Source organism: Dipteris shenzhenensis, chromosome 14 (assembly GCF_047967505.1).
Source record: "Dipteris shenzhenensis isolate YYH24624 ecotype China chromosome 14, Dip_SZ_1.0, whole genome shotgun sequence".
NCBI classification, from domain to species: Eukaryota; Viridiplantae; Streptophyta; class Polypodiopsida; order Gleicheniales; family Dipteridaceae; genus Dipteris; species Dipteris shenzhenensis.
In genome coordinates, this window is record NC_141609.1 from 4,476,122 (window position 1) to 4,483,934 (window position 7,813).

The window sequence follows — 7,813 nt, forward strand, 5'->3', positions numbered from 1 at the left end:
AATGGATGGAATCGAACGATATGTTAGTCGTGAGCAATTGTTGTTCATGTAGCCTATGTGGACAAGATATTGGGGTTTCATTGATCTTTCATGGAGTACTATACTCATAGTGTTGTTGCCCATGAGGACTCTACTATTGGATTGTAGGCCCTTTGGGCATTTCACCATAAATCGCTTCGATTTTATCATGGCGATTGATCAAACAGTTAGAGGCATTTGCTATTTGATTAGAAATCACATCATAGATCCTAGAGTTTACTTACCCTCTGCTTTATTCACCACATCTATAGAAAATTTTACATAACCTTAAATAAATTGCAATGGAAGTATGTACATAGCCTTGAATTGCGGTGGGAGCTTGTATGTAGTCTTAAATTGGAAAGGAAGCTTGTACATATTCTTGAATTGCAATTTAAAGGATTTCCTTCTGGCAATAAAGAGATTTCTATTGGATAACAAGTTGTGTCAAAGGTTCAAGAGGTTCTATTCAATCTTCAATCGCAATGCCAAATTCAAGAATTACAAACAGGTAGTCCCACTGATTTTAAACCAATGTTCAATTGCTCTCGGGTCTGTTGCCCGTGAAATGACTTTCCTCATTAACACTGAATATATCCTGAACTATCATCCACCGACAAAGGTTAAACCAACCTTGGAATCCTTTTCACTTTCCTCTCTCCACAAACATGTGCTAGATTAATGCTTAATGGAATTCATGTTGTTGCTCATTATACAAGGAGCCCTCAAAGACTTTTGTGTGCTGACCATACATTTTGCCTTCACATATAAAAATTCCATAAGAACCAATGGACAAAGAAATTAGCCTCACTACTCACCACCACAGTTGGGATGATGAATTCATCCAAGAGCGCAATCTACACAAATGTGTTCCTATGCATAGCACAGTTGCTCCCACCATACATGCACAAGACATTGCTAGATGCCTTTGTATAAGGAAATGTTGAGAGGAGGCTATGGAAATAGAGCACCTTGGCATGATCTTCTTCCTTCATGTAGTGGTGCCCAACCCACAAGTTTAGAAAAGGATGACATTTCGTGGCTTCTTCAAAACTCTTCCAGCTCCCAAGGGCCTTAGTGACTGCTTGAGGCGCTTTTTTGAGAGATTTGCAACCGCATTCACTTTGCTTTCCTAGAAAAAAGTAGTCCCATTACAAACCATGAATGTGGGCTCATCTAACAGAGGCCATGATCATGCATTGTTCCTAAATTATTAGTCTTTCCAACCTATTATCACTCAATTGCTTCTACTTGGCAAGAAGAGATGTTACACCACTTAGATGAAAGAGCACAAGACACAACTGGCTAAGGTACTACACACCTCACCCAATGTATCTAGAACTAAGGCAACATTGTGAGGAACATTCCCATGGGTAATACTCCCTGCAAGGGATATGCAACAAGATTTATAGGATAAAGGTGGTAGCTTTTTGTAACGATAATGAGGCAACCTTGCCTTGCAAGGAAGTGTGCCACCCGGATCATGTAGCACCACGACTGAGCCCAGTTCATTAACTGTGTGAGGCACTAGGAACGGCCATGTTAACATCCACAGAGTACAGTCGTAGAATGCATGGTAATGAGTGATTAGAGGTGATTAGGCTTCATGATTTACATCAACGGTCATAGCCATGGAGGGAGTACAGTTACAGGATTTACAAGTTTTGAGCCACAAATCACTCAAGATTAACCTCGCCACTCCAGGTTTTGAGTCTCATAGACAATTTTTTAGCCTTAGATGGCTTAGGACTCAGATGCACAAGGTTAACACAAGCGCTATTTGGGACCCGGTTAGGAGCTCCTTCTAATGCCAGGTTTTTCCCAAAGCGCTCTTATATGGTTAACACAAGTGCTATTTTTAACACATGAAGAGTTGTAACAATAGAAGAGGGAAGGGAAGGATAGAGAAGATGCCTTGGCACCCTATGGGCCCAAGAGCCTTGTGAATGTAAAGAAAGGGGGAGTGAAAAAAGGAAAAGAGTTGGCCCTCCCTTCAAAAGGTGACTTGTATAAAAGGCCAAATGGTTGACTTTGGTCTTCATTGTTGTATGCACAAGTTTGGAATACAAGCTCCCTCTTCTCTTCTAAGAGTGTCTTTGGGTGTTCTCTTATTTCCCTTGTAGTGCCTTTGTGTTGCCACTCCATCCCCCTTAATTCTCTTATTTCCTTCTCCTTCTCCCTCCCTTCTCCCCTCTCTTCTCCCTTCTCCCCCTTCTCTCTTTCTCTCGTGGAAACACATTGCAACAATCCGGGAGCCGCTTGAATGATACATGTGGATGGCTCGTGCTTTGCATTGAACTCATAAGGAGTAGCTTAGAGTGGAGGCTCCATCAGCATTCTTTCAAGATCCCCACAACATGTGAGTCACCGTTGAGACTACATATCTTTGGCACCATTTGTCGAGGAGTTCAAGATATGCTTTTGCATTGCATGTGCCTTCTCTCATCATTTATTCTTTGCACATTGTTTCAAGCTTAACTTGGAGCTTTGTTAGTGGAGTTGTAGGAGAGGAATGAGTGAAGAAGTGTGAGTTTGGACGAAAAAGAGATGAAAACTATCATTTCTGTTGGAAAGCATTTTTGAGCATGGGAAGCTTGTTTTTTATGTTTGTTAGTGTTTTGAAGTCATAGGAAGGTAGTTTATGAGATTGCTAAGGTGTGTGTGATAGCAAATCCTAACCAAAACAGTAAAAATGGAGATGGAAGCTCAATTTCAAAATGGTTCTTAAGGGTGAACAATCCAACTTGTAGAAATCTTTCATTCATGCACCCAAAGTTGACGTTTTTTCCTCTTTTTTGTTTAGTATAGGTGGTTTAGTAGTGCATAGCACCCACAAACACTCAGAGTTTGCACAAAAACTCAGAAATCACCAAACAAAAGTCGATGAAATTCGTGTTCCCACATATTTCCTATCCCCACGGGTCGTCACCATATTGTGAACCCACAGACCCATCGCCATAGCGCTATCTCACTGGTCAGACTTGCGTTGACCTACTGGCTTAGTCCTTATCCCCACAACCTAACTTCTAACCACCATCAACCTGTCACCTTAATTAATACGTGTCAAAATCAGTGATCCTAGCACCGAGTAGAGGATTCTGTGTCAGTAGCCCTGCCACACCCTATTTTCATCACTTCTATAGCCGCATGGCTCTTGCTTCCAACTCCATCTGAGTCTTGATGAATTATCACCTTGCCTCGGAGAATCGCTTGCCTGCTGCTTTCACGCCTATATGGTGCTTCTTTGGCTCCGTTCTCAAGCCCGTGCACAGGGTGATGTTGCAAATGGGACTGAGCCTTGGCTCTTCGACCAGTATGTTGATTTCTCCAAATGTTTCCTTGCTGGAGAGAGCGCCGGAGCCACCATTGTGCATAACTTGGCTGTGCGGGTAGCAGCAACGGATTGGGCAGTGGCACTCTCGCCCCGACAGCCTTGGCAAAGACACTAGCCAAAGCCTCTACAATGGCAGTACCTGTAATTCTGCTGTAGCTTCAAAGGTTTCTTTGTAAGGTTTCCTAAGGATCACTAAAAAATGACATGTGGCAAATAGAATTTGATGCAGGATAAGTTTTACCCTGGTTAGCCAAGGTGTAGTCAACAAGGAAATAAGGTTGGTTAAATTTACCACTGTGGTAAAAACTCACCATGGTTAGGGTTAGGATTGGTTAATTGCCACATCACCAGGTGCCACTTAAGCATATAGCCCCTGTGAAGCACAGTTTGGAGTTCAACATATGAATCCGTGTGCCACATCATCAAGCCATCTCTTCTTCATAAAAACTTCGACAAGCCGTAACTTCCAATCCATGAAGAATTTGGACATGCTCCGAAAAGGAAAAGTGATCATCTTTTCAAGCTCTACGTGCTTGTCAGATCAAAATCATTGTTAGCAATTAGACACTACCAATATTGAAAGAAATCAATTGGTAAGACCTTTGCAACAAATGATAAATCAAAGCATGAATGCACACATCGCTATTATAAGCATGCCAAAAGCATAAGTGCATGAGATGATAAAAGCACAAGTGCATGAGATGACCATAGCATAGAACATGGCATCCACACATAAAGCATTAAAGGCACATGGAAGAACAAAGCATCATGCATCAAGCTACATCAAGCAAAGAAGAGAACGACATTGATAACATGTATTGAGAAGCAAAAACCTTGTCACCTTTAGCCCACACGTTTGTAACTCAAGCCTGATCACCTACAAGTAGCCATGTAAGCACTCAAAGGAGGTATTGACATGTAAGAACCACACTTGACCACCTTAAGTATCAATGCATGCACTAAGGGGAGGTGATGGAATGTAAATATAACCACCTTGCAGAAGCCAATGGATCATGGCACCAAGGAGAGGTGTTGAGATATGGTGCCATGTGCACATAGATTAAAGGCTAAGGTATGGTATAGGAAAGAATTAAAGTAGCCACCCTAGGATGTGGACTACATGATGTGGAGATGTGGATCAAGGATATCCACAAGGAGAGATGTGGATCAGAGGATCCCACATGTGTTGACTATTCTAAGGGCACTCTCTATATAAGAGGCCTATCATGTATTGTTGATATAGCTTATTGGAATAGATTGAGTGTTTCATACTTCTTCTCTCTCTTCCCATGGCTTTTCATATTTGATTTGATCCTCCGTGATCTTTATGCTCATTAAGTGATAGATTAGGCTAGTACAATCCGCATGTTGACATAGCCCTGATGGCCCCACCTAACCCTATGGATGCACAAGGTGCCCCTTTGGCTAGCTCGGGGCAATACAGAGCACAACAGGCTCCCCTACCACCGCCCATACTGGATCCCCAACCTCCCTCACCCCGTATAACTCTCGTCAATCAAGTATTGGTAGAGGAACTGCTCAATGATTGGGAGGAACGGGAACTGGACCACGGTCACCTTGACTATTACCCTTACGAGGTAGGAAGTGGCACCCTAAGTCACTACCTCCTACATGAGGATCAGCAAGTCCTAGTGTTCCAAAGTGCCCCCTGACCACAAGGGTGAGAGACATGAACTTTGTTACACGAAGGCCTCCGATCTAGTGTTTGCCATTGTCCATGCCAAGCAAGTGAGTGCCCCTATAAGGGCTCCACAAAGCCTCGGGTGTTATGCTTCAAGTGCCAAGGGCTGCATTTCTTAAAGGACTACCCTTACAGGAATCTTACCCTGATGGTCCCACCCATGATAGGCCCTACACCCTTGTGTGCTGGTTGTGGAATAGAACATTTATTCAAGGATTATCCCTTCAAAAGACCAACAACTCTGATCACCCCACCTAAGAGTACCAGCCTTAACTTGCTAAGTATTGAACAGGGTCGGGTAACAGCAGTACCCTTGGAGGTCATCACAAGGATGCAGGCCAAAGCCACAGGCAGGGCAATGAAGAAACAGGCAAGGAAGGATACCTAAGGTTCCCATCAATAAGTTGGGTCAATGCTTCGAAGGCGATGATACTAATGCGGCTATCTTCAAAACCTACCAGAACCAAAAGGTGGATGCCATCCTAGATGGGGGAGTAGGAGTGAGTGTCTATACCAAGGAATGTTGGGTGAAGTGGGGAAAACTTGTGCTCAAACAAATCCACCTAGGAGTGAAGTTAGCCGATGGCGGAATTGTGGAACCCTTGGGAGTCCTCATTGGTATTAGCATCAAGGTATTTGATTTCATGTACCCCATTAGGTTCATAGTCATGGACTTTACCTAGAAGTTGGGATATGAAGGCATCCTAGGCAAGCCTGTGAATGTCCGGACTCGTACACAATTGGCACACTGACAACATGTATTTGCAGCAAGAGGAGCAAATCATGCAAGTGGACTTGCGCACCTACAAGACCCACCCATTCTCAGGACAAGTATTTGCCATAAAATCTGACACAACCAACCAGACAACATCCTTAAAACTGCTCCAACCCTGTGGGGAAAGAAGAGGATGAGAAGGAGGCCAATGAATTTTGGTATACCCCTCTTCCCGAGCTGGAATTCTCTCAGAATTAGATGCACATTCTAGCAAACATTGATGTCCTAGAGAGAATAAGGTTCTAAGACACGATTCTCATACTCAAGGGATTGACCCCAGTGGTTCCCCTCAGGATGTTCAACATGCTCAAACCCTGCGAGGTGAGCAAGGGGATAGTAAGGGTCAAATCAGACCTCCACTGGCTAGTGTATGTTGGTGCCTCTACCGCCCACCATGAGTTCTCCTCGAATTGGGGAGCAAGGGTAAGCAAGGTTACCTCCCCAATCACCTCCATAAGTGCCATGAAAGATCCCCCTTCAGGTCCGAAACTCCCAATGTCCAAAAGCCTAGCGGCTCCTGCTAGGGCCACGAGGACTACTCCCAAGAAAAACTGGAAGAGGAAGGTGAAGAGGAGGAGGATCTATGATAGGTACCAGCCCACTACAAGGCCTACATGATCGAGGATTGCAAGATCTTATACCAACAGGCCAAGAGATCTCAGGAAGACAAGTGCTTTCATGGATATGATGGCCTAGCTCAAGTCAAGGAGGTAAACCTGGCACCGGAAGGTCAAGACCCTCAACCATTATTCATCATAGACGATCTCACCTCCAATGAGGAGAATGCTTTAATAGCCCTCCTTTGAGAGTACAAGGACTATATGGCCTAAAAATACATAGATATGAAAGGTGTGCCTGCTGAAGCCATGCAACACATAATACCCATGCTTGCTGGTGTGTCAATGTCCCTACCCTATGAATGCCAAATATGTGCTCATAGTGAGAAAGGAGATCCAAAAACTCATAGATGGGGATTCATCTATGAGATCGAGCATACAGACTAGGTGTCACCCATCGTAATAGTCTTGAAGAAGAATGGAAAGATTCTAGTATGCATAGATCTAAAAAAAGTTAATGCCGCCATCATGTGCGACCACTACCCCTTGCCATTCAGAGAACATGTCCTCGGCGAAAGGGTAGCCGAAAAGGAAGTATATAGCTTCCTAAACAGATTCTCTGGGTACAATCAAGTGTCCATCGCTTTGTAGGATCAACACAAAATGGCCTTCGCAACCGAGTGGGGTGTGTATGCAGCTAGAGTAATGATATTTGGGCTTACCAATACGCCCACCACCTTCCAATGGTTGATGATCACTATCTTCAAGGAGTACCTAAGGGACTACGTGGAAGTCTTCTTAGACGACATATGCATGAGCTCAACATGAGATGATCATCTGAGATACCTGAGACAGGTCCTAGAAAAGTGTTGGTTGTGTCATATATCCTTGAATCCCCTTAAGTGCCAATTTTGGGTCAAACATGACGTGATTCTAGGCCACATAGTGTCCCGAGATGGCATCTCCACGAACTACAACAAGATCAAGCTCATTCTAGAATTACTACCCCCCACAAATGCCAAGCGAGTGCAATCACCAGCTAGGGGCAAGGAAGTTCTAAGTGAAGGCGGATCTAAAGCCCTAGCCACCTCTAACACTATGGATCCTGCCCCACAGAAGAAAGTTCGATTCTAAAAAGAACAGAAACCCAACTGCGATGGTGGCCAGGAAAAATTGCAAGTTATTCTGCCACTATTGTCGTCCACCTAGGAATGCCGTGAACATCAGGTACAAGACGCTATCTTTGCGACCAAAGCCACTTCAACAGTAGCCGACGGCCCAAAAAGATCAAAGTAGGGTATGGATCTCGGATCACTCCTGGGATGACTTTGACGTGGGCATCCCCACCTAAGAGGAGGACACGTCGCAATCCATTGCCTCGACTCCCAGGCCCTAATTCATCTCTCCAACCACAGCATCCCCACAAG